The 9,801-nt window shown below is 35.1% G+C and overlaps 1 long non-coding RNA gene across 8 annotated transcripts; it reads right to left on the bottom strand.

The window, feature by feature from the left end:
* Positions 1-3,066: 3,066 nt before the first annotated feature.
* LOC110921951 lies at positions 3,067-9,801 on the bottom strand. 8 transcript variants are annotated; one of them, XR_004871659.1, is made up of 10 exons: positions 9,672-9,801; positions 8,838-9,580; positions 8,554-8,620; positions 8,215-8,427; positions 7,894-8,004; positions 6,276-7,810; positions 4,649-6,134; positions 4,027-4,135; positions 3,663-3,789; positions 3,067-3,336 (listed from the first exon to the last, which is right to left on the bottom strand). It is a non-coding gene; the product is annotated as an uncharacterized LOC110921951 (long non-coding RNA). The 8 variants fall into 8 exon arrangements; XR_004871660.1 differs by having other exon boundaries at positions 6,276-7,807; XR_004871657.1 differs by having other exon boundaries at positions 7,894-8,427; positions 8,838-9,307; positions 9,457-9,580.

Raw genomic sequence — 9,801 nt, 5'->3', positions numbered from 1 at the left:
TAAAAGTCAAGAATCAAATATCAAGTATCAAGTATCAGGTTTCAAACTTCTCGTTAGATAAGTATTAAGTTTCACCAAGAATCAAGATTTATAGCGTTTAATAAGTATCAACCATCAAGAGTCAAGTTTCAAAGTATCACAGAATTTCACAAATGTTTCACATAGTTTAACATAGTTAAGTCTCCACATAGTTAAGACTCAAAAGTATCACTAGAAACCACAAGGACTAATCTTGCCAAAATGATAAAAGTTTAGGGACGCAGGGCGTTACAGTAAACCCGAAACCGACACATTTGGGGCGAGTTTGGGGTCGGTTAATCGGGTTTGGGACGGGTTTAGGAATAGTTATTATTTTTTCGCGGGTTTGGGACGGGTTTGGAATACTATTAAATACTGTATTTTATACTTCATGTCTTTAGCGGACTAAACGAACTCTATTTGAAAGTCCCCACACATTATACCGATTAGTCGCCGGGTTTGGCGAACGGGGTATTAGTTCGAGGAGAACGGGCGTGAACTTTGCCTTGGCAACTGGTCAATGATAATAGATATTGACACGGGGCACAAACAACTACAATAGTGAAGTTTCGGTACCACATAGTTTAGTAGCTTAACGATGGGGTAGCTCTCCATGACATGTTTTATAAACTAAGTATTTTAACAACCTGTTTTTGAAACAACATTGAAAACTGTGAACTCGCCAACTTTATGTTGACACACTTGTGCATGCTTTGCAGGTCGTTAGGTACAGCGCAGGAGCTTGAATTGGGGGAGTGTAGTGGTTGCAATGAACTATTGTTTGAAATTATTTATTAAACAATTATGGTTTCTGACTGTTTGTCTGGGTTTTAAACATTTTGTTTCCGCTGTTAACTTAGACGTTGTTTTGAACTTTTGAAATACTTTATCACTGACCGTGTTGATGGTGATGGATTTTATTACTTTAAACTAGCCTAAGGACCCGTGTATTACACGGGTTGATTAAAGATAATATCGCTTCATCATCGTTGTTTACATAAAATGTTATGAATATATACACGTCTTGAAACGGATCATGTAAAAACTTTTTATTAACGATCAATATGCAGATATCACAATTCGTTGAAAATCTCATTATACACCACATTAGTTGTTTTATCTGTAGATTTTCCGTTGTTGTCAAGTATGAGTATTTTGACCCCATTTCTTGTTTTCACCCTTGATAAGGCAACATACAATTGATCATCAATATGCAGAAATCACAATTCGTTGAAAACCTCCTTAAAGTTGTTAAATTGATATATATATATATATATATATATATATATATATATATATATATATATATATAGCTTAAGAACCCGTGTATTACACGGGTTGATTAAAGATAATATCTCATCATCATCGTCGTTTACATAAAATGTTATCAATAAATATACGTGTTGAAACGGATCAGGTAAAAACCTTTTATTAACCATCAATATGCAGAAATCACAATTCGTTGAAAATCTCTTTATACCCACGAATTTCACAGGCTGCTAAAAGAAAATATCTTTATTATCACCGTTGACATAAATATTATGATTTTATACACACTAAAACACAAACGAATATATTAGCTTACGACGACAAATTGAAATACATGTATATGCAATGATCACAATTCGTTGAATATGTCTTTATAAACCACATAGTTTAAGTACCCGTGTGTTACACGGGTGGTCTCACAATAAATTATGTTATTTAACAATGTTGACATAAACTTTTAAATGAAAGAAACGTTGCATTACTTAGGTAAATATTAAATTACAATTAACTGAGAAAAAATAATATGAAAAAAAATCACAAGTCCTTAAAGATGTTCTTTATACACCACATTTGAAATTCATTGAGACGTTGCTACTTCATCAATCATCAAGCTTCAAACCATCCCCCCACAAACGCTACCTCAAACCTGACAACCTCTTTCACCAACTTTGCAAGTTCCTTAATGGGAACCTCCTTCCCACTCCCACATTAACATGACCCAGATTGAATATTTTTCCAACAAAAACGACACTAAATAAGCAAGATCATCGACGTGCAAGAATTCACGCATCGATGACCCTGGACCCCACACCACCACTTCCTTGTCTCCAGAAAGTTTGGCATCATGAAACCTCCTCATCAATGTTGGCAAAACACATTCATTCTCAGGGTGGAAATTGTCGCTAGGACCATATAAGTTTGTAGGCATTGCTGAAATCGCGTCCCACTTGTATCGAATCCTATACGCTTGGCTTTGGGTATCCGGATCCTGTGCAAAAAGTTGATAAAAAATATTAAAAGTATAAATCTTAAGTCAACCATATATTTTTTGTATGTGAGGAATACATACCAGAGAAACAGGTGAAGATATAGCAAATTTTGAAGAATATTTAATCTCTCAAATTTCAAATAATGGAAAAGATCATGAAGCAAAACTCAATTTAATCAGCTTGTCCTCAAGTTCAACCCATATGCCTTTTTACAATATGCTTTTAGTGCTAATTTGAAGTTTAAAATTAAGACATTTATAGCTTATAAAAGAATTAGATATATAATTAGATATAATCACGATTAATGAATTCCAATACTTATCATTAAATAGTTTTATTTGATACTTATTTTTAATTATCCCTATTGGATGGATAAATTGAAAAAAAAATAGCAGCAACAAACATCGTAGCTTGCTAGCATCAATTGTGTAAGATATTTATACCTTACCCAGTGGAGTAGGTTTCATTAAATCTATGAAGCTAAAACTATAAACTCTCAGGGTTTATGCATCATATAAATTCATGATTACCCAAACACACACCTGGGCCTAATGAAAGGGATTATGAGAAAGATGATAAACTACAAAATTTCAAGGGTAATAAACCACGGGAAGCTGCCTGAGACCAAAATTTGAAGCAGAATTTCCATGTACCTTTTTCATTTCCACTAATCTATTGCCTGTAGTATTGTAAGTGAATAGCAAGTCCTACAGCGTCAGAAGAAAATGCAAATTAAGTGTGAGGTAGCATCACAAAACCTATATCATTACTACTTTAATCAACACAATACTTGCCTGGAGCGATGTATCCATATGATCCGGCGACCCGTGACATGGCATGCTGATAATTGGCAGAATTCATTAGCTTCGCGAGCCCAAAATCAGCCAAATAAGCCTCATATTTGCAGTCGAGCAGAATGTTATTGCACTTAATATGCTAATAATATCGAACCGGAGATGGACTTCACGAATTTGATAATCGATCTCAGGTGATTATTAGTTTAGTTAACTGAAGTCTTACCACAAATACCCATGTTAATCGTTTAATCAACTATATCATCCTGCAAATCAAACAAAAGAATAACAACTTTATGAAACGGAAAAAGATTAGGCCTAACTCTTACAGTCGATCGATGAAAAAAAAAAAGATAAACATAACAAATCAATTACACTGATGTCACCAAGATTGTATGTGCCAGATCAAACAAAGCTTAAATATCGATGTCAATTGCACATATGTAATGGTAGTATCCCAAAACCACATCAAGATATATAGAGAGAGTTAAGCACACGTTTTATTTTAGTTTGTTGTGCTGTTACCTATGTTATATTCATTCATTTCCTCACGTCTTCTATATACAGAGAGGTGATTGTATTGTATACTTACTTGATTTTGATGCTTTATGGTATCAAAGCACCAGGTAGGATCGTTTACTTTTCTGGTGAATCTCTTGTGTGCTTTACTCCATATCTTTAAGCTAACTCTCGGAGTCGCTAATTCCAACAACGTCTTACTGTATCAATCAATCAACATGAACATAATCAGGCTAAACTACAAAGTCAACGTTAAAAAATCACAAAGTTATGTAAATTTTGAAAATTAAAAAAAAATCTTACTACTTTGCAATCTTCAATAAAGTTAATGTTCAATTGAATGAATAAGGTGGAATCCACACAATGTTCGAATATTAACAATGATCTTACCACTTAGATAACAATTACACATAAATGCTACAAAGTCTATGTATTACCTTGATTCCACACAATGTTCCATGTCTTGCTCGCCCTATACTCTTTTGATGCCATGGCTTTCTTCCTGTACCACTGACCTCGCTAGTTGTTTTTTGTCGAATGGCTTCCCTGTCAAATGGGTCCACACATTACTTATAAAAAATAAGTTAATATAAATATCCCAAAGTATAAGTTCTAGTTTAAGAACCCGTGTGTTACACGGTTGGCCTCATAATACAATATATTATTTAATAGTATGAACGAAAACTTTTTAATAAAAGAGACGTTCGATTACTAACGTAAATATTAAATTACACTGAATTGAAAGAAAAGTTTACGAAAAAATCACAATTCTTTAAAGACTTCTTTATACACTACATTTATTATTTTTCTGTAGGTTTGCCGTCCTTGACCCGCCGAAAAAAAAGCATATGTATGCACTAACAAAATCTGAATTGATCAAATGAAAAAAAAAGCAAAAAAAAAAAAAAAAACATATGTATGCAAACCTTTCATGAAGTACTTTGATACCTCCTAAAAATATGATTGTACTTGATAAAACCAAAGCATCATTCATTTCAGCTGCTGAATTAACATACATTTGGGAAAAATACAGTTTGAAAGAAACTTTTTTCTACATACACGATGAAGGGGACTGCTCATGGGGTTTGGAGTTGCGTGGGGGAGCAAGGAACAACTTGTCCATGGCAACGTGAAAGCTCATCGCTAGATTTTTCTTTTCCCAACTTACCTAGCGAATTTAAGAAAACTGAAATTAATGAGTACAATGATTGAGAGAAACTCGGAAACAATTTGAACTTCATGAATCTGATTTGATACAAAAAGTTATCAAAATCATAATGAATATGATAACCTTAAGGGTTTTTTTTGGTAAAATAGAGCGGCAACTCTGGTAAATTTTATTAATAACGAAAACAATATACGCAACTACAGGGGTTTAGGTTCCCGGGACATACTACCCAAGGCACTCCACCCCCACGGACAAAGTGCCTAACAAAATGGACTTAAAAGCTCGGTCCCTGCCCAATCTATACAAAAACCACCAAATTAACCTATCATACAAGTCAAACCTAACAATCATAAACCAGAGTAAAACATCAACAAAACTGTTAAATACAAAACAAAACATAATCCTTAAACACATCAGCGGTCTTCACACTCTTGAGTGCAGCAACAACCAAACGAAACTCCTTCCAAAGCACTCTGCCAATCTGCAAATTATCAACAACCAAATACGTGCACCCAAGCTGCACTCTACCAGCACCATTCTTAATTTATCAACCTTTATGTTCATCCTAATCCTACACATTAAAACCCAAAACTTCTTGCAAAAATTCAAAACCATCTCAACTCTCCTTCACCCTCCCATAACACCCCAAACACCTTCCCCAATCACCAAAAAATCCCAATCCCACAAGCACCCTTAGCATCTAAAAAAAACAGTACTCTTCCCACTAATACCTGGTTCAATATAGAACCACTCACCAAAATTCCAAAATACCCCCACATCATTAACTACTTATTTTAGTACAAAACTAAAAAAAATGTTGGCAAGTTAACTGACTTGACTCACTTTTTTAACCTGTATCTAAAACTACCCGTTTCACATTACCCATTCCGATTTTCGAGTCTTTACTTTTTCAAGAGATTCCAAAAATTGAAAGATTTCCTTTAAACTACATGTTTGACCCGAACTAATTTTGCTCCAAACCCATATTGACCCGAATTTAATTAATAATATTTTAAATGGGCCGAACTCATTTTGCTCTGAACCCGTCTTAACCCAAACTCATTTTAATCCTAACCCATATTGACCCGAACCCATTCTAACCCAAAGTCGCTTTAATCGGTGACCCGTGCTTGCCCGGCCTGCCCAGTTTGCTAGTTGGTCCAAATAGTTTCCTAAATAGTTAATGCCTTTCAGTCGATGCCGAATATGACCCAGAATTTGAATTTCAGCTACAAACGCGACCCGGATGGCTGGCCACGCCCAACTAAGCGACGCCCCACCACACCCCTAGCTTTTGAGTATTAACTTGTGAATCCCACCCTCGCCATATGTCGATCAATGCCCCCAACCCAAGCCCCTCCACACCCCATAGTCTACCTGCACCCCATATAAAACATAAAATAGTAAACAAAACAATAAAACTCAAAAGAGCCATTAAAGCTTGTAATCTTCTAGTAATAAAATAATTCAGATCAACAAATGAAAGTAAAAAAAAATGAAATAAATTACGAAAATTACCAAAGCGCGATGCATGTAGAAGGCATTGTGTTGAATTCCTGCAATTCCTTCAGCTAGCTATTTACGATATTCGCTTTTAGTTTCAGTTAAACTTCAGTATCAGTGGAGCCCATCCGTTTGGGACTTTCATTGAAATATTTAGGAGGCTTTTTGCTGCAAATTTGATTAACAAAAGTATATTCTTATAGTTTGGGCGACTTTCAATCCCTGCCCCATTTGTCAGGTTTCTTTTTTCATTAACTTTTTGTTTTACCCGTCTGACCCATTAGAGATAGATCATAAAAGGAATCGGACCATCTGTTGAAATTGCCAGGCTCTGGCTGTTTCCAACAGTAGTTTTAGTCAAAATTCAAGTGTTAAAAAAAAAAGAAAATAAGTTGATGAATAGTATATGAGGACCAGGTTGCCTCCAACAGGCCAACACAAAGGCCACTTCACACCTGGTTGAACCCAAGGGTACTCTTGACTTTGTAGCCTAAACATTCAAACAAATAAGTGTAATGGCAAGGGCGGGTGCGTTTAGTAATGGGTCAGAGGCCAAACGGGCCAAGTTCAGTTGGGCTAGCCGAAAATTTTTTTCCCATAATATTGAAATTTTTGTAAATGATACAAGTCAAAGGCCAAACAGGTTAGGTTCGGTTGGGTTAGCCGAAACGCTTCTTCCTAGAATTTTGAAGTTTTTTTTTTTTTTTTTTTTTTTTTTTTTTTTTTTGCAAATAATTAGTGTCAATTTTACACCTATGGGTGAGTCTTAAACTACTCACCCCATTTGACCTTGTCGTTTTTAGGTATATTTTATATATGACCATCATTTGACCCGTTTCTGAAGTGAACATGTCAAATTACCACCTCTAATGTAAAGAAGTTACAGTCGTTAATACCTAAGATAATGTCCTAGGAGTATTGCATTTCCTTATGTTGTCACTTGTTTCCATATGTAAGATTTTAAACAGAATTGAAATCAATAATAGTATTTATGACAAACGTTTCTTTATGTTTCTCATCTAAAGTGCGTAATATCTATGTTTAGAAACATCTAAAATGCCACCTTCACATATGGTCCGATTCCTGGATTAAAGAAACGTTTGTCATAGACTTTGAAACACTGAAACAAAACAAATCTCCATGTTGTGATGATAATAGGCAGAAAATCAGCGATTAATAATAAATACGAAAACAAAATATGTGTGGAAGATTGTAACCTTGAAAGTACCTATACCAGCAACTTCAATTAACCCGCGCTACCGATATCATCGTTAGAACTTCCTTGCATCGGGTTCTCGTAGATCCGTAGTGTGTTTAAGCAATAAGATTTTGATTCATGAAACTTCCACCATTTTGTAATGAAGTTTAGCCAAACGGACGAAAACTGTGCGCAGCAACAGATGGATGATTGTCTTCTTTTGTTGCCTTGAACGCGTTTAAAGCTTTCTGGTAAGTAAAAACTGCTCCATTATAACGGGCTAGTGATAGGAAAGCATCACCGATACAGACATTTAATGGCTGCAACATCAGAAACGTGACCACTTGACCTGCTATAGATATGATGATGCTAGTTAACATCAACTCGTGTAAAATAATTCAAAATCAACAGTTTTGAGCATATTGTGCTACATACCCTACTGATAACTCATGTTGATTCAACAACATTTTTAGAAACTGAATTCACACTCTCAGCAAGTCATCGGAGATCACCAACATATTACCAACTCTGTTGCCGAAGAATACTCTATGCAATGTTGACATGTAAAACCAAATCCATTTGACTTTTTGAGTCAAAGATATTACTTTAAAGAGTCAAAATTTCATGGATTCCTACTTAAGTTTTATGTTTTTTTTCCTAGAGGAAAATTTTTTAAGTTAAGTTCTCTACAATAGAAGTCTTTTTTTGAAATTCAAAGAACCATCATCATCTATAAAACCAAAGATTAACTTATACCTGAAAACACCATTGCTCCATTGTTCAAGCATATCGCCAAGATGTACCACAAACGCTCTGAAATGTGTGTATAAGCAATTGAATTTTAAACGATCCAAGATGTACGAACACCTTGTCCATCATCTTCTATGGTGTAAAGATTCAACCGCCATACCCTTTTAAAGGTTCGACATATTCCCACACTTGAGGCTTCGTGTCTTTGTCCTTGCATATCTATAAAATCACCCAAAATTATTTAAAAATATTTAAAATGAAAAAAAAAATACGCATAGTCAGTAATATCAAATTTGCATATTTGAAGTCTAGAAACACTATCGATTGCCAAGAGAGTAACCAAACCATAATCAGAGTGTGCACCAGCTCCATATATATTCCATTTGTAGAGTCAGATGCAAAAACCAACTATCTGTTTAATATCATTATATGTTAAAATATTATAGCCATACTAAATACCCAAACTGTATTTAAAACTAAGTGAAAAGGCTAATTAGCTGTCAAATAGCGATAATAGTATATTATCCAATAATATATAATGGATTGTAAGCGTGTTAGTAACTTTATTAACAACAATTAAAAAATTAAAATAATAAAAGTGAAGATAATGATGTTTAGATGAAACGTACACTGAGTGGCTGGGGTTTGATATTGCCGAGATGAAATGTAGGGTTTCCGGCCACCGTCATCGGTCTCCGCGCAACGGTTCCAACAACGCTTTCAGCACGATTACCTGCTAGATCACCTGAGATTTGTTCCATGACGGCCTTCTCATCCCCACCAAAACTCAATTTCAAATACTTAGAACCCCAAAATGGTGTAATCGTGAAGACCGATTATTGCAAAACAACAATGAATTCGATGGATTATTACAGAATGGTGATTTCTCTTCTAACAACAGGGTGATTTCTCTTCCCTAGCGAGAAAACAACATGAAAGTTTAGCACTTTCTGGTAACGATTTAGACCAACTCTCTTCAACATCAAAAAACCTGAGCACACGAAAGCAAGTGTCATATTGCACAGGGTACCGGTGCTCCGGCGCAAGAGGGTAATCAGCCAAAACAACAACGACATGCACTTTTCTCATAATCCTATACCTGGAGGATTATATAAGATTAATTTACCAAAACCCTCTGTCCCAATCGCATTCCCATCATTAAAAAAAACCTAATTTGAACAAAAATATATATGGAGAAGAAGATAATTGACCAAAAATTGGGGAAACACCTTACACTAATTGACATACCTTGATTTCATGAGCCAGAGAGAGCGATGACCTTCAAATAAACAACTTTGATGGTGCGATGACATCGGTGCTTCAACTTTAAGAGAGGTATTGAGAGATTTGAAGGGGAATAAGAGCTTCAAATCTCCATGTTGTGATGACAATAGGCAGAAAATCAGCGATTAATAATAAATACGAAAACAAAATAATTGTGGAAGATCGTAACCTTGAAATACCTGTACCAAGAACAAAGCCACATAGGAAGAAGAAACCTAGGGTTTCTGTACTATGAAAAGGGAAATGAATCAGGAAAAAAGGAAAGATTTATTTGATTGAAGAGAGAGGCGGGGTGAAGAAACGTATGTG

Source organism: Helianthus annuus, chromosome 11 (assembly GCF_002127325.2).
Source record: "Helianthus annuus cultivar XRQ/B chromosome 11, HanXRQr2.0-SUNRISE, whole genome shotgun sequence".
In the NCBI taxonomy this organism is placed as follows: Eukaryota; Viridiplantae; Streptophyta; class Magnoliopsida; order Asterales; family Asteraceae; genus Helianthus; species Helianthus annuus.
The sequence above is the reverse complement of the archived record's forward strand: the minus strand, read 5'-3'. Positions and strand labels throughout refer to the sequence as shown.